Source organism: Hippoglossus stenolepis, chromosome 18 (genome assembly GCF_022539355.2).
Source record: "Hippoglossus stenolepis isolate QCI-W04-F060 chromosome 18, HSTE1.2, whole genome shotgun sequence".
Classification (NCBI taxonomy): Eukaryota; Metazoa; Chordata; class Actinopteri; order Pleuronectiformes; family Pleuronectidae; genus Hippoglossus; species Hippoglossus stenolepis.
The window spans coordinates 7,659,946-7,678,511 of NC_061500.1; the positions used below are offsets into that span (position 1 = coordinate 7,659,946).

An 18,566-nucleotide genomic window follows, 5' to 3' on the forward strand; every position below is an offset into this window, starting at 1 on the left:
AAATTCTTTTTATCAGTGACAGGATAATGAAAAGCAGTAGGATGTTTTCATTGGTATTTCTGTGCATGTGTGTGTGCACACCTTGCTGCTTAAAGATGCAACAAGAACAAAGTTTCACGGTTTCATCTGAACATTTTCATGCATGCACATTTAAATTCCGGTCACCCACCCATCTATCTATCTCCAGACGCTTACCCATGCACACACATCTCCCTGCGCTGTGTTCTCTCTGAGGAGGAGCAGACAGCTGCCTCTCTAAAACAGAACTGTAATTAACACCTTCAAACGCAACATGCCAGACTCATAAATAAAAATGCCAATTAAGGGCCTGGGACACATTAAAAGTGGATTAACCCCCAAAGATGTAAATATCCCCCGCTCATTTTCATCGTGGCACCCACAGTCCCTTGCCTGCACCATCATTAGGGGGGTGTGGAGCACAGAAATGTATGCAAATGTTTGTGAGACGGGCTGGGGAGCTAAAATGAAAGAGAGAAGGGGTCGGGTGGGAGAAGGCATCACAAACAGAGATGTGTCAATCACACAGAGCCTAACTGCTTTGGATCTAAGCCGCGGGATTTACATTGTTCTTAATATCCTTCTCTAAAATACACACCGATACACATACCAGTTATCAGACTTCATTCCACATGAGCTGGAATCAACATTAACAGCACTAAGTTTAGGAATAGTAATGATAATGTGTTATTTTTGCACCTCAGTTGCACTACTTACGTTGGTACAGTAACTCTTTAATGGCCAATGGTGGAACAAATACTCAGATTCTTTTTAAACAATACAGTAATTTAAAAGTACATCTTGAACTAGAAGGGCACTCAGAGAGTTCAGTCCCATGATCCAGGATTTTATTTGGATCTGCACCAATTGGTGCAAACTCATAGACATCCCTCCCCTTAACATGCCTGATTGTTTATCAAGTTCCATGAATTATTCTCTGAGAAATCCAGGAAAATGTTGAAAAAGACACAATCTCACAATGACACAGAAAGAGAAAAAAAAAAGCTAATCCTAAAGTTTCGTGGAAATCCGTTCAAGTATTTTTGTGTAATCTTTCCTACAAACAAACATTAACTGGGCAAAAATGTAATCTCCTTAGAAGCGGTAATTAAATACAAAATTAAAGTACTCCCACTGCAGAATAGCCCCTTTTATTAGATTGGACTGTATTTAATGATGCATGAATTTCTAAGCACTTTGTGGTTTAATTTGTGATGTCAAATGTATTAGACGTATAATGAAAGACTCACTCTGATTATCAATGTCATAAAATTAAATCACATTTTCTGTCTCCACTAATACTTTATAGGAGCTTAATTGTGTTGAGTGAAACAACATTAACATTGAGAAATGTAACTGTTTGTCTGATTGTACAAAATATTTGACTGACGCACCGACTTCACCTCTCGAGCAGGAAACGTGTTGTTTGATATTCTCTCCTTTCAGCTTGATGCAATGTGAAGTCTGTTATTGCTCAACAGATGGAAGGATTTAGGCTGAGACACGCTGTCTGTCACTTTCTCACAGACACACACACACACACACACACTCTCACACATCCAAGCACAGACAAAACACCCATCCACAATTTGGATTTGCCTCATCCTCTGCAATCATAAACAAGATATATACATGATTTTGTTATCTAATATTAGGTAATAGTTCCTTTCCCATCACCTAATACCTAAAAGTAGTCAGTAAGAGCAGCTTTACACTTATTAATCATTCTACAATAGGGGATGTTGTATATCTGTTGACAACCCTGAGTTTATATATATATATATATATATGTCCTCTCTCTTCATGTTTCTGCTGCTTTTGAAGTGCCTCTGCGGTAGCATATAGATGCACAGGGTGGGGTGAACCTCAAGAGATGGAGGGGAAGGATTTGAACGGAGGGACGTAAAGACGGGGGGGGAGGTGAAAGTACCATGATGCTCATGAGGACGAGGAAGGATAGAAGAGCCAGGTGGTTGTGAAGAGATGATGGAGTATGTGGAGCAGGGGCTGCACCGGCTGGATTGATGTCCCTCACTGAACTAAAGTAACCAGTTCCCATCAAGGTCGAGATCAATGCTGCGTGTCAGTGTGGCTTTCTCTCTTCTGCCGGTCTCTGTCCTACTCTCTCCGGCCGCTGTCAAACTCTCAGCTGGGATGTGTGAGTGTAAAGTCAGCGTACATGTGACGAGCTGCCACACGAGCAGCGCTTTGACCGGCCGCCTCCAGGGCAGCTCGCACTACAGCCTGAGCGATACAAGGGGCGACTGCAGCATGTGGAGCTGGTTTCACTTCTTTGCATCATCCAGCCAAGAGTCTGTTTAAGTCAAAGTCTGTCCACTCAGAGCTCTGTGGGTTTCCACCTCTGATGTCCCCACTGCAGCTCTCTGTGTGAGGGCAGGTGTGAATGTGTGTGTTAACTTTGAAGGCTCTTCAAAATGAAATAAAGGTTTGATAATGATGCGTAAAAGCATATCTTCAGCTCTCTGCATCCTATTGAAGTGTTGCACTCATGCAGTGTCAAGAATAAAAGGCAGGTGGAATACAAAGGGCAAACAGCAAGACCCTCTTTATCCCTTCTTTCCATCAACTCAATTACATGGTTCCTTTCACAATAAAGTGTCAACACTCGTTTGAATTAACTTGCAAACCTTTTATACTAAAAATAAAACACTGATGGAGCCTCACCTTGTTAATGTTGGCATGTGGGTAGATATCAGCAATATAGTATTTCGGGAAATAATGAAATTGCTGTGGCTTCTTCAAATGAGCAGATTCAACCGCCTCAGATGATCAATGTTTTTCTTAACAGGCTTTAACCATAGTAATGTTTATATCACCATATTTGTGTTTATGTGGTATAATGATGGTACATTTGTGAAATATTTTATATATTTTATATACACAGGTTGATTAAAGTAAACAATTCAAAGCAAATATATAAGTGACCCAATGGAAGTAAATGAATAATTACAAAAAAAAACAGGTGTAATAAAAATAACAGATTCTACAACTGAGAGAGGCCTGGTCACATCTGTGTTGTGCCAAAAGAGAGCCGGCTGACAACAAAGGTGCCTGTTCAGAGCAAACCCAAAGGAAATCAATAAATTAATCATATTAAATTCAATTCAATTAATTCATAATTAAATGACGTGTTTGGTTCTAGACGTCCAAATCACCACAAATCAATTTCTGGGGGCGAAAAGAACAACAATGAATCAGTTTGATTAACAGGCTCCTGCATCTGCTGGATTCCTGGATGACATATAATATCTCAATGGTCCCCAAAGGGCACATTTATGTTTAATGCACCAAGGAGGTCAGAGGTCAGGGTTGGCCTTCTGGTTGGGGCAGAAGTTACACACAACATGTGGTTTTGAATTAACACTGGCTTCAATTTCAAAATAAGGGTTTTTTATATCTTAAGAAGTTACGGTCTAATAAATAAAAGAGTCTGTTTCTCTTGGCTTGACAGCTGGAGGACTTGTTGTTGTGTTTTGCTCAGTGTGTTGTTTCAGTGAACAGGTCTGAAGATCCAGGAGAGTCACGGCCAACAAAAAGAGTGTGTCAACCATTTTGATGAGTGTGTGTATCACGCTGTCACCACCGGAGCAGACTGACATCAAGTCTGATAGCCACTGGCGTGAGCTACACACTGCATTATGGTGTGTGTGTGTGTGTGTGTGTGTGTGTGTGTGTGTGTGTGTGTGTGTTATTTGGGTGGGGGCAAAAGTGTGGTCTCACCTTACCATCACCTGTCACTGACAACAGATGTTCACGCGACAGGATTATTTACCCTCCAACTAAAATGTGTGTGTTTGCGATTCTCTGAATGTGTGTGTGTGTGTGTGTGTGTGTGTGTGTCTGTGTGTGTGAAGGGGTATGAAGCAGTTCTTCCAAACTCGACAACACTCTCAAAGTAAATTCATTTCCTTCCTACAACACCTGCGTTGTGAAGGTGTCATGTCATCGTGTCCTCATTCTGCCTGACCCTAATTTGACTGCTCTTGTCTTCACCTTACACGAGACCAGAGAAGACGTCATTGGTGGAAATGTCAGCCTCGAAACATCGTTTTCCGTTGGCGGCAATAATGAACGTACACAATGTGTGCAGAGGAAACGTCCCCCCCCCCACTCTTCACATCATGTAGTCCACCACAGTGCTGCTGCATTCAAAGCTGCCGCCTCATCCATCACACCCCAACAATAGAGATGTCGTCCACTCCCCTGACAGCTGCTCAGCCACAGCCCCCTTGCAAGTGTGTGTGTGTGTGTCCTGTGCGACTGTATGTTTGTGTTTACGTGTGTGCAAATAGAAACTGTTTCTGTGTATAATGAGCTTCAATTAGAACGATACCATCTTGATATTCCCTCCATGTTGAAACACAAGACTCCACATCACCTGTTTGACATCAGCATTGTAGCGTGTTGAATGGCATTCGTTTATAGACACTTAAGCAGATTGATTATTCCTTTGTTGACACTGACATGTCATCTCCTCCGTGATATATTAAGGAAACTTTTTAATTAGAGGAGAAATTGGAACCGTGGGCTGCATAATCATCGGTGCTAATAAGAGAGGAGGCGAATCAAAGACAAAACTGTACGGAGGAGTCTTTTTGTGAAAAGAGGAAGTAGTAAGGCTGGTGAAGTATGATCGATTAGTATTTATTGAACTTCCTCCTGGAAACACTGGCTCTCTGACATGCGTCCATGTGTGTGAGTCCACCTTGCTCGTATGCCCGCATCACGCTGGCAGCACCATCTGCCGCCCATTGAAGTTCTGTCCGGCCCAGCAAGACACACAAACACACACTCCCTGTGTCCTGCTTCTGGTCGGACAGCCAGGTGGCATCACACCAAATCAAATAATACACACATGCTGCGACCCATATTACACCAACACACCCCTCAACCTTCTTTCTATATGTGCACATAGGCCTGATTAAAACACAGTTAGGGTGTGTGTGTGTGTCCGTCTATCTGTCTGTCCCTCCGTCTGTTTCTCTGTGTGCCACTTGGCCCCGTTCTCCGCCTTGGACCAAGAACACATAAGAGCTCTGCCTCCACTAACAATGTTTGTGTGTGTGTGTGTGTGTGTGTGGTGTGTGTTTCAGAAGACAACTTCTAAAAAAGAACTCCTTTCAGGGGTGTCAGATGGCAGCCGTTAGTGTTGGTGTGTGGAGGGGAGGAGGAGACGACGGGGCGGATGGAGGAAGGGATAGAGAAGAGAGGAAAAGGAGGAGGGGAAGATTGCTCTGTTCTCTGCTCTTTCGGCTTTTGTTCTCCTTGATAATAACTCTCCACCCCCCTCCTCCTCCTCCAGTCTGGAAACATGGTGAACAGTGAAACTAACACTTTACACGACTATTAATACCATAATAATCTCCATCAAGGTGTAGTATACAGTGGATTGTCTTCCAAGATTGCAGGATGATTGTCCGCCGAGCTGCAACTGTGTCAGTTTTCTCGTAGTCAATTATAAATGTCCTTACTCGCCCTAAAAAACCCAACATGCTTTTAATTGGTTCCAAAAAAACGAGCAGGGGGAAAACATAGAGCTGCATCACTGCCAACAGCCTGGAGGTCAGAGGAGTGTCTTTGTCCTTATCTGCCAGGCCCAGCGAAGATGACAAAAGTCTGGGTAGAGCCGGAGAGGACCGCAATGCCACGACGATACCACCAGCTACAGGCATAACGATCGCAATCTCTGTCCGCAGATGTCTTCAAATAGGCCGACGATAAATATTGGAAAGCAAGCGGTGATGGGGGAAATCGAGAGGAAGTTAAAGACAGCCAGCGATATAGCGAAAAAACCCTGTTCTGTTTGCTGTGACCTGGTTGACTAGAGCAGCATCTGCAACCCACATGAAATCTAAAAATACTCCCGCACCATTGACTGCTACTATGCTGTGGCCTCAGTAGGTAGATGAATAGCTGCGAGCATGGTGTGCTGGTGTGCATGTGTTGAAGTGGGAATGGGCTACGGGCTGTCTTGTTTAGCTTCTGCTAATAATGCCATTTATTTATTTCATTTTTTTTTTCTCCACAAATATGCTGGCTGTAGGTTTTGTGTTTCTTTTGCTGAGATGCAACAATTACAGTATAGGTGTTAAACAACACTATGACGCTTTTAAGGAAATAGTTTTTAGCGCCATTTTGCCGCTGACCTGCATTCGCCACTTGTAAATGTGTAGTTTTTCAGTGTCTCATGAGATTTTGCCATATATCAAATGGCAAGAAAATAAAGGTTTGACATGGCTGATATCATTATCATCTTATTAAATGAATTGTTACCAACAGGAAGACGAGTTGGATGCAGCAGCAACAATAACAGAAGTGGCTGCTAATGAGGAGCCACCAGTGTCCCTCAGGTATGTTGATTGTAGCTGAGTTAGTTGTCAGCTTGCTTGTGTATGACAGTGGTCTGTTTACAAGTCATTCCAAAGAGGTAATAATGTTAATAAAAGATATTAATAAGGATATATTTATACCGTAAGGACTGTGGCTTCATCCTCCATGCTATCACCACAATGCACTCCCAAAACTGAAACTAAAACTAACTTCTCTAATATGCAAAGGTCACTCACATGTTCAAAAACATATAGGCAATCCATTTCCAGTCAATTTATGTGATGATAAGTAGCCAAATACCTTGTTTACTTTAAAAACAATATTTTCCTTCCTCTGGTGAATTCAAATGCCTTTTTCAAATAGCTGATGTTTACTTAATCTAAAGTCCTTATTAGTCATGATTAAACAGCAACGTTTGCACAGGCTTTCCTACAAATACAGAGATTTAACCAAAGGTACCAACATTCACTTTAAATTTGGATATATTTAATCACATTTTGAATGGAAGTAATAACAGAATTATTAGAAAGGTGTAGCTACAGTAAACATTAGTTTATTTGTTATTTGCAGTTGCCTGTATCATATCATGCTGGTTAGACTTTTACACTGAACAGGCCAAACGATAAACTCAACTATATTTGTATATCAGGTATATACTGTAAGTGTGATGCTCTGATCGGATTTTTTTTACTGTCAATATCAACTCGTAATTATTCATAATAATTCACATTTAAAAAATTGATATTTATTTGATTGTTATTAACGTGTGGTCTGGAGCCTTTATTCATTTTCCATGTCAGTGTAAAGCCTCCCAATAGCCCAACCTGGATGATACCAGGGGCTTAATTTCCACACACACACACACAATCTGTTAAACACCTGCAACCCATATAACACACACACACACACTGTACAACACATTTAACCCATGTAACACATATCTCCCCACCCACCCACACACACACTGTACAACACATATAACCCATTTAACCCAAACACACACACACACACACAGACACACACACACATGCACACACAGTACAACACTAATAACCCATATAACACCAACACACACACAATCTGTTAAACACATTAAACCCATATAACACACACACACAACGCATATATTCCATAAAACACAAACCCACACACACACACAGTACAACACATATAACCTATATAACACAAACACACACGCGCACACACACACACACTCTCTCTCTTTCTCATCCTTACAAACAGACACACACACTGTACAACACGTATAACACGTATACACACACACACACACACACACACACACACACACACACACACACACACACACACACTCCTCCCCTCCCGCACCTGCCCCACCGCACAGGTGCGAGCGGGAGCGTGAGGCTCGAGCTGCTCCGCCAATTAGAATCACCGAGCGTGACCACGTGAACAAACCCCGTCGCCTGAATTCCCGTTGAGCGGTGAGCAGCTCGGACAGATCGGCGGTTCAGACACTGAGGGACGGCAGCAGAGCTCAGGTAAGATGCTGATGCGTCTCCTCTTTTTCCCGTCTCTTTCTTTTCTTTCTGTCCGTGCTGTGTCCGGACAGTGTGCGCGGGGACATGCGGGGGACGTGCGGGGCTCTGGGGTGAAAACGCATCGTCTCGTGCGGGTGGTCCCCTGCTCTCCTCCGGACAGGACGGAGCAGCATCACGGGCTCTGGTGGCTGCTGGTGCGCAGTGAAACTCACCCGCTCCTCCCCCTTCGTCTCTCGGCTATTGATAGTTGACAGAAGCCTCGTGTAATCCCTCGGCTGGTTTCGCTCACCGGCCGTTTGCGACACAGGAATGTTGATTGAACTTTATTCTGCTTGGAGATTTGTCTGAATTGGTGACGCCCGCGTGGATTGATGGTGTGATGAGGGGAGGGGAGGGGAGGGGAGGGGAGGGAGGTGGGGGTCTTCTTCTTTTTGGTGCTGCATGCAGCCTGCAGCCGAGCACAGGCAAGAAGCTTTTATTGCTGAATTATTTATAAGGGCTGTCTGCTTCTCTTGGATGGAGAAGTCATGGCGAGGATGTAGGTTAGACCGGGCTCCCTCTAACCCTCATTAAAGCAATTAAATGTAGCCTGTGGCATCTTATTTAACTGCATGTTTGATTGTGTTAAAACTATTACAATAAGAAAATGGAGATTGAAAACAGCGGTTGAATGTAAAGTAGAAGAAAACTGAGATACTTGTAATCCACTCTGGAGGGAATTACTCAACCTTTTACTCCACTACATTTATATATATACAAGTTGGGCTGTAGATTCAGATACGATCAACTAATAAATGACGATATGTTTTTATAGATTACAATACTTACAATAATTAATCACTGTTTGTAATAGACCACAATATTGATATCATTAAAACCAGTTACTACCATTGACTGTAAGTAAAGATGGTCAACGTGTCTCCACTTCTTCCTCCCACCATCAAAATTTTGAGGCCAAAATATCCCAGTTATTAGCGCTGCCATATGTTGCATTTGGAACCAGAGTCTGCACGAGATTCAGCAGCAGCAAGATCTCACTGATTCACATGCTCGACCAATCGTGATGTTTAACTTATCAGAAACATAAACAAGAACTACCTAAAATGATAGAAACCGTCTTTGAGGCCTACGTCGACCTTTGAGGTTTAGGCGCCATACTGCAGCCGGCCACCAGGTGGCGATCAAGACATTTTGGCTTCACTTTTCACCATTACACATAATAAATCACGAGCGAGATGCTGCCGTCTCTATAACGTTGTCCTGTGTGTGTGCAAGAGCGGCTGTCGCATGTCTCCCTGAGTGAAGAACTATATCAAAGTATACATTTTACAACAACAGATGTGGCAGTTCAATAGTGTCATAGGCTCCACATGGAACTATAGAACTTTTGTAAACATTTGTGAAAATGGGCAATACAAATCAAATTGGATTGATTGATTGAGATGAATGAAATTCAAAAACGCATAAATGTAAAAAATAAAATTTGAATCAAGATGATTATTTCCCCTCCAGTGGGTTTCTGCCTTATTACAGCCCCACTCCTCCAGAAGGAACCCACCCGTCTGCGCATGCACTGCTCCCCTTTTTCTCTCTCTATGACTCTCTGACTCTCTCTCTCTCTCTCTCTCTCTTCTCTCTCCCTCTCTTTTCTTTTTCTCTCTCTATGACTCTCTCTCTCTCTCTCTCTCTCTCTCTCTCTCTCTCTCTCTCTCTCTTCTCTCTCTATGAGTCTCTGACTCTCTCTCTCTCTCTCTCTCTCTCTCTATGAGTCTCTGACTCTCTCTCCCCTCTCTCCACCCCCTCACTATTTCTCTCTCCACCCCCTCTCTCTTTTCTCTCTCTCTCTCTCTCTCTCTCTCTCTCTCTCTCTCTCTCTCTCTCATGTCCCGTGCAGACCAGTAGGCGGCTCCTCGCGCGCTCCCTGCTCTGAACCGTCTCGCGCTCCTCGCGCTCCGCTGTCCCGGTTGTCAAGGCACCTACAGTCTGTGACTGCAGCTCGCGCGGCGGTGACAGCTCCCACACCGGCTCCTGTCGGATTTTTTGTTCCGTCGTGTGGATGGATTTGTTTTCTCTGGCGGACATTTAACCACCCAACACTGTAAGTCTGTTCATGTTTCATTTAAACTGAGCGTTTGTTCCTTGTGTTTCCACGCAGAGAGACAACACGCAGAGGCAGAAGTTTAACGTGGTAGTTCCCTCTTTCTTCGCGTCTTTGCTTTCGCTTTTAAATAAAGTAAAAATAAGGAACTTTAACACGTGAGTAAACGTCCACTTTCCTCCCGGTTTACCAGGCGCTTGTTTACGGAGTGTGTGTCGGTGTTAAACTGAAATAACCCGAGAGGAGTGACACGAGGAGACCACACTCATCTTTATCTCATCTTTCATAGCAGGTGTCTGGTAACCCACTTCCGCGTTGGGGCTGTGAGATACCATCAGCCCACTGAGCTCTATTGTTAAAGCCTGATTATCCCCCTCAGAATCTCACACATTCAAAGCCACGTTTAATGATCACTTACAAGCGAAGGTATTTTTTAATTGATCAGGCATTTCCCCCCTTGCCCCCCCCCTCCCCGAGCCTGTGTTTTAAAGCAGTTTTCATCCTCGCTCCCTCTGCATTCAGCGCGCGTGCCTTTTGTTTCTGCACCGTGCGTGTGATCCGTGTGAATGACAGAGGAAACGCGGCTCCCCTCTCTCTCTCTCTCTTCCTGCTGAACCGGCTCGTTGACATACCTCAACACGAGGCACGGCGAAACCCCAGAAACACCCGCTTCCCAGCCGAGAGGTCACAACCGTCACTACCAGCCCCTCGGTGTGCAAAGGTCCCTTCACGCCCGCCTGCTCGGTATCATGTGAGATCCTGATGCTGAAGCGGCAGAATGGTGGGTTTCTGGTTTTCTGTTTTGACTGACGGGCTAATTGAAGTGTGTCTGCCCTCTGCTGTGGTCCCCTGTATGGGGGCTTTATGCCTGGTGGTCCCCCCGGGGCCTGTTGCCTTTGGGTTATTTCTGTCTCCACCCTGTTTATGTGTTTCAAAGTGTCTGACACTTGAGCCACACCTGCCCCGGTTGGTTAGAAATGTAGGGTGTCTTTGTGTCAGTGTGCCCTGCCCTTATAAACCTCACCCTCCTGGGTAGAATTGATTTAACACGGACTTCTTTAAGCTGCGGCTTGTTGAAGCCACACAATGCTCCTCTTGTGCTGCTGAACTGGACATGTGTTATTACATCCTTGGTTTGGAAGCATATTGCTTATTTATTTGAGCGTCTTCTCGCAATGGATTGTGATGGAAAAATATCTTATGAGTGGATGACATTGAGCAAAGAGAAAGTGTGTATGTATGTTTGTGTGTGAATCTGTACTCTACATTTGAGTGTGTATGCTTCAGGCCCCCATGAGCACTTACCCAGACTCTTTCTCTTAAGCGCTGACTTGGCAATGAACTCTCTATCAATATCGACAAAATAAGAGGATGAGAAGGAGGGAGAGCGAGTGAGATGCTGTTTGTACGATCACAAAACACACTCTTTCCTTGTCCTTTTCTGTATTTCTGTTTTTCTTCTCAAGGCATTGTCGTCTCATAGGATTTATTATTGTTTATTTCTGTCTTCATTTATCTTGGCAAATTACATTTGCACATTTGTTTTGGCTGTTTCCGTTTTATGATTTATTTTTATCATGTAGTTTAGTTGTCTCTCCTCTTTTCTCCTTATTCATGTGTGGACGGGGGTTTTAACTGTTTTTCTGGTTTCTTTTGTCTTATTGATTTGCATCCTCACCTACATGTGCGTGTCTTTTTTTGCATGACAGTTTTTATCCCTTGTCATTGTGCATTATTTGGTTATCTATCTGGTAATCTGATGCTAATTAGACCTATCCGACCAGAATTACAGGATCGTTTCCATTTAAAGTAGGGCGTTTTACTGCTCTATATTTAGTTTTTTTTGCTCCCACTAATAGCAAACAGGAGATTGAAGCACCTCCAGTCAGTTTCAATTGCTTCAGGGGATTGGAAATTACACTAATGGAACTTCTTTGGGCCCAGGTACCCAGATTAAAGACAGACGAGGTACAGGGAACATGCAGGAGAAAGACAAACATGCTCTAACACAGACTCAGTGTAATAACAACGTAGAATCACTGCCACAACCAGAAACATCACAGATTTATGTTAAATTGTTCTGATAAATTGTTGAGATCTTCTCCACACTTAGCCAAATTACATTTCTTCGTTTATTTCCAGTTCAGCTTTGTTTATTTAGCCTGTCTCAACGGGTTGTGCAATCTGTAAAGTATACAACACCCATCATCCATGGATCCTCAGTTCTGAAGAGGAAAAAAATCGCAAAATAATGTTTAACGAGTGTGTGTGTGTCTGTTTTATCTGCCCCTGGAGCACCATCATGGTTCCTGGTCTGCCTGGGTTCTGTTTTACTTCATGTTCTGTTCTTGCTTTAAACTGTTTAAAATCTCAGTAACACACACTCAGTCAGCGGCGACGCACAGTGGCAGTCTTGGGATGTCTCTCTCTCCAGCCACTGCTTCTGCAGCGTGTGTGTATTCTGGTGCCCAGTGCCTATCAGCGAAACAGGAGTCTGCCCACCACTTCTCATATTCTAGCACACAGCAGCACATTTGGAGTCTCATCTGGCAAGGAAATGTAGCCTTAATCCAATTGGCTGGATGGTTTAGTAAAAGCTGTCATAATTGGCTGATATAGCAGCCGGCTGCCAAGGTCCCAGTAAGCACAACAGGGAGTTGAGGAGAGTCCCAGTGGTGCTGTGGTGCAGGAGAGACTGAACAAAGGGCAGAGAGCAGGAGAGTGCACCACTGTTTTGATTATTCCTCCACTTGGCAATATTTAAGGAGCCATCTGCAGTCTGCTGACTCAGATCCATTCAGATGACCATATCTCATTTTCAACTGTGCTGTTTGCCCCACACACGCGCGCGCACACACGCATGCACGCGCGCGCACGCAGACGCACACAGACGCACACAGACGCAAACATGCAAACACACTCACCCCCTTCATTCCAACTGCAGAAACGAGAATGGCTTTTCATACAAACATGTTTGAGGAAACATCTTCCAAACTGGCTACGGAACAAAGGCATCGAAACAGGAATACTGCTGTTTGTGTGCACGTGTGTGTGTGTGTGTGTGTGTGTGTGTGTGTGTGTGTGTGTGTGTGTGTGTGTGTGTGTGTGTGTGTGTGTGTGTGTGTGTGTGTGTGTGTGTGTGTGTGTGTGTGTGTGTGTGTGTGTGTGTGTGTGTGTGTGTGTGTGTGTGTGTGCTTGCATCACAAGAGGAAGAGTGATTCTTCGCGGTGAAAACAGCCTCTGCAGCCGTTCCTGTTTCCTTTCACCTCAGTGTGGAATCCAGGAAAGAGACAGAGACAAGAGATGAGAGAGAAGGGGGGGAGAGAAAAAGGGGGAGACCGACAGGGACACAGACAGAGGCAGTGAGTGTGAGAGATGGCCATGTAAGGTTTCCTGCACCACAGCTTGTACCACTCCAGTCCACACAAACACTGAACCTGAGCTGAACTCCGCAGGGTTTGGTCCCTGCGGAGTTGCTGTTAACTTGAACTTTGGCTTCTTGTGGCTGCGTTAAACAAAGGCAGCCTTCATCATAAGATGCATTAGGGAACTGACTGAAATAATAGTGAGCTCTTGAAGAATGGCTTGCATTCTCAAGTCAAAAACACAATAGCGCTGTAATTTCTGAATGAAGTGTGTATGATGAGTTAATTTCCTCAAGGACGTGGATATTTCAAAAATAAGATTTAAAGTAAACCCTGTCCTTTAAATGTCACTTATGCAGGTAGCCCCGAAAGTTCTTTTGTAACTTTGTCAAGAGATATACTTATTTAAGCTGCAGCAATTTTATTAGGAGGGTTGATGCATTTAGAATTGATCAGTAATGAAATCTTTACGGAGTAATCTATATCTTTGTAGCATCTGAGTGAAAATTATTGCACACAGACACAGATGGGAAAATATTTTCCACTCATTTGGTTTAATATAAAGGGTCAATCATAAAATTAATGTAGAGCCAGAGTTTACACAAAGCTGTTCAATCTATGATACGATGTTTTTCATAGAATCTATTGAATTAGTCAGGCCAGTGCAGAGAAAATGACATGCTGCAGGGTTTTTATCATCTTTGCTCTACGCAGGCATTTGAAAATCAAATATTGACACTTTTTATTACAAGGGAAATGCTCCAGATGGCATCGTAAACCTCTTAATGTGGGTTCACACAGAATCCAGAAAAACAATCATCTTAATTTTGCTTAACAGTAAAAATCAGAAAGCCGTAAATGATCTGATGAATGTCACACAGAGTCCTGCACGAGCATATACACATAACAAACCTAATGTAGAAAATCTGAGCCACATTTATCTCGACTTCTTGACAACACAAAATATCATTGTGTGAAGGACATACAATATTCATAGAGACAAGCATGCAGAAGTCCACTGTCTGTATCTGTATCTTTAATTTCATTTGCCGATATGATGATGATAAATTTACCAGGAACAATATAGTGACGAGCATGAAGGTGAGAAGAGTGAAGAATGTGCCTTTTCAGTGCATTGGTGTGTTCTGTAGTCAGCAGTACCACTGCAGCTATTTCTACACTAATTATGATTCATTTTAATAGGCTGATAAAACTACATATTTAATATTTAAGCACAAGGCGAGACAGTGAACATACAGCAGAACAAGACCGGAATATTGGAGACCGAGGTGGTGCTAACCGACAGGAAAGAAGACTGGGATTAAGAAGTGGCACAGTGGCACAGACAGATCCAAAGATTCAACAAACCAATTGTTCATATCCAGATTTGTTGACTTTCAGTTTTTATCCTTGCAGACACCACGTACTGCTCTTATTCACACACATTTTATTTCTAAGGAGAAATTTGTTTTTTTATCGATGCAAAGAAGGACAGAAATGAATGAAGGTTGTATAAAAGGATTCAGTTATATAACGTGTGACAGTAAAGCCATTTGTCTTTCAGTGTTAAACTATTCATCTTCATTCAAAAAGGCCTTTTTGCTTTCTTTTCCCTTAAAGATCTTAAAAAAGATGAAGCTGTTCACAGTCGTAGATTAAGTATCACTGCACCTTCAAAGTCCATATATTATCAGCACCATGATCAGAATGTGGATGTATCTGGCTTCAGAAATATTATAACATGCACTAACACACATTCATGTGGAGGCACAGAAGGAGTGAATGAATTCAGTTTGACAGATATGAGAGGCCCATCTGCTCTATCACTCAACTATGGCTCATGGAGTGTCACCTCTCTTCCTCGAACAGACACACACACACACACACACAGGTCTATAAATCTGCTCTATAGAATAAATGATTAACAGACTCAAATCATGTTTTTAGAACTAACATATAACATAAATGATTCAGCAGTTCATACAAATTGAAGGCTGCTTGTTCATCACAATGTAAAACAGGGTGTTTATGAGCTTCATCTGTCTTTGTTTGGTTTCTCCAGACATCTCGTATTAATACATCAGGCCGAGCAGATGAAGGCCAGTTGGCTTCGCTCTTTGTTAATAAATATGAAACACAATTCCAGCTCTAGTTGTAGGTTTGTATTGTCTATTTATGTTTGATGTCTGTGCCTTGAAAAACTATAATCCAGCTCAGTCCGCCTGTGCAAAATATTGATGGATTGATGGCAGGCAGAAAGGCAAAGCTGAGGATTATAAAAGGGAAAAAAATGGCCAGTCAGGGGTGACCCTGCCGCTGAATGTTTAGGGTGCAATCCACATAGTCCTCATACGACTTGAGAAACAGATCCCTGCTTCCAATGTTGCTTGGTCGGACCATTTACTATCTTTCTTCTCTGTCATCCCATTTCCTCTCTCTTCACTATGTCTATAAAAAACAGAAAGCTAAAAAAAAATTGCCAGTCAGAATTTATTTTTCTGTGACACACAACCCATATAGGCTGCGATCTGTCAGCGTGTGATATAGAGACATGCTGAAACACATCATACCTGATTACTCACTCAACCTGACCTGAATAACAAATACCAGAAAACAGCAGCAGCAGCAGCAACATTAGCATCTTCCAACCTTGCAGTTTTAAAACCACGTAAAATACCATAGACAATAGAGCAATCTATAACATGCATTTGTTCTGCTTTGATAAGGATCTATAAGATAAAGTCTAGGGATTCCTTTTGAGTCCTGCACCACAGTTTTGGCAACTCAGACAACACATGTTAATAATTGAAAAGCAGCATTGCATCTCCGGAGAAATAAGATAAAAATATACTGCACTTAAAAGCTATTAAAAAACTATCTCCCATGATGCTTTTGCTTAGTCTGTGCATATATGTGCCTGCAAGCAATATTTGCTCTCCTACTACGATGACCCACTGACCGGTGTTAGCAGATTAATTGCTGCTTTAATGTTAAGCTGTGGCATATCACCCCGTAATTGGTAATGGAGATTATCAGAGAGATGTTTTGTGAGCGTGTGTATGTGTGTGTGGTGTGTGTGTGTGTGTGTGTTCTCGGATTTCTTTATCTGATTAGGACGTTCATCTAGTAAAGTAGGATTTATGGGATTGTGGTTTCTCCCCTCTGCACACAACGCTCCCCAGGATCACTGTTAAAACAGAAAGAATATCTCTTGAGCGCTCCATGTCATTGAAATAATCATATTGTATAATGTGGTGGATTTACAGTTACATATACCTCACTTCTTTTTCAAGGCTTAAAACTATGAGATGAAATAACAAAATAGTAACGATTTTATTGTTGTTATATATGGAATTAAGTCTTTATTGTAAAGTGCTCGTAAGATCGGTATGAGTATGTGTGCAACTTCATGGACAGAAACAGAGATACCACTGTAATGAATACACACATATACTGTACTTGTGTCGTATGTCTCAAAGCTACCGAGGCGTATCCACCCGTGCTTGTTGTTCTTGCTGGGAGGATGGGGATAAAAAGCAGAGTGTGCAACAGAGCAGCACGCTGTGACACACAGCAGCGCCACTTGCAGGGAAGCTTCACCACATTTCTCCGGAGTTCTTCTGGAGCCACATCATCGTCTCACTCCAGCACACACATCAGTGTCAGCCTGACTTGCGTATGCGGAGCCACCCCTCAGGCAGCTGCCTATGTCTGTGCGTGTCTGTTTGTGTGCTTATAGTTGTGAAAGGTAAAGGAAGGATCGTAGAGCAACAGATGTGTATGCAAAATTGTCTTTGCATGTGTGCATGTGTGCATCTGCATATTTGTTTTTGAATCAATAGGCCATCTGACTGCCTGTTTGGTCTAAACGGTCTTGGTTGCTAGCTTATAGCATGCGGCTTGTACTTGTGATAATATTGAGAAACAGAGCTCTGTATATATGCAGTAATTTAAGAGCACTGCAATGTATTTACTGCTCTCTATTTGATGTGTGAGCTATACCCATGCCACTGTGGACTCTACCTTATATTGGAATACAGAAATGTTATGCTGATCCAACACACTGGCTTTTCATCCCCATCTCATTAGAGCTACAACCCAGCAGCTCCCAAACAGCTCTCTCCAAACACTCTCTCTTGCCAGCACAAAAAACCCCTCAGAAAAACACAGAAAAGCCTCCATGCTGGCTAGAACATGCAGATTGTGCCTCTGAAACGGACTTGGCTGAAACATGTAAGTGATGTTGAGCTTGGATTAGTGAGAATTCATAACTAAGAAATGAGGGCGTTTGCACACCTGAAAGTTCAGACTGTGGTCCGGACCAAGGTTCATGTATTTGTTACTTTGTTTACATTTGAGAGCAGATTAAAGACTTTTTTCTGACATACATACGTCCTGGCTGCATCTACCTATACTTGACACTGATTGGTTTGTTGACTGTTGTGTGTCTGATGTTGGAGTGTATTCACAACATTTTTGTGCATTGAAAAAAGTAGTCTTTCTGTTAGAATGGAGACAATTGCCACTGTAATATATATATGGTATTACTTCCGGCAAAATGAATGTCTTCGTCATTTAAATATTATATCGTCAAGGTGATTAGAAATCCAAACTATCCAAATATAGTGTTTTCACACTGCACTGAACCGAACCATGATTTATTTTGATCCAGACCGAGATCACCTCTTTTGGTTGGACTAAATTTTTTCCCATTGGTCTAGAGTCTAGACCGTTGTCTCAACAAGGCAGGTTTGAAAGCACCGTAAAACCGATGAGCACCATAGCAAACAAGCGTGAGTCTCTACAGCACCATCAGTCACAGGAACCTCTTACACTAGTTATTCTTCTCAGCTTTCAGGCTGAGTGAGTGTGGGCCTGACATTGTGGTTATCAAGTGGGCACCTTCCTTCACAAATGACTCATTGAGTAAGAGACACGACACCTCAAGAAGGCTGAAGAGTCTTTCCCAGCAGGGCCGCTTACATCCCTCTCAGTTTCCAGCCCCATACACTCAGCCACACTGCGCTGATGTCTTGTCAAGATCTTGTGGTGTGAGCTCTTCTTGCAGGCAGCTCTGACAGATTTCAGTTCAGCCTGTGGAACAAGCAGCCAGGCTCTGTTATGAGTGATTAAAAAATGAGGTCTGATAAAGCACAGGGGGGGGGGGACTTTATATTGTTATTATCAATATGATTATATCTTAAAAGAGCAGTCATA

The 18,566-nt window shown here is 42.8% G+C and overlaps 1 protein-coding gene across 6 annotated transcripts in view; it reads left to right on the top strand.

The window, feature by feature from the left end:
• Positions 1–7,792: 7,792 nt before the first annotated feature.
• The window catches only part of LOC118125960 (spermatid perinuclear RNA binding protein), a 79,623-nt gene continuing 68,849 nt past the window's right edge, over positions 7,793–18,566 (top strand). For 3 of the 6 annotated variants that reach the window (XM_035185071.2, XM_035185070.2, XM_035185072.2), the window contains exon 1: positions 9,773–9,984. The gene's annotated coding sequence lies outside the window, so the exon portion shown is untranslated. Of the gene's footprint in view, positions 7,887–9,771; positions 9,985–10,506; positions 10,766–18,566 lie in introns of those variants that run through there. The other 3 variants (XM_035185068.2, XM_035185069.2, XM_035185067.2) reach the window with 3 other exon arrangements.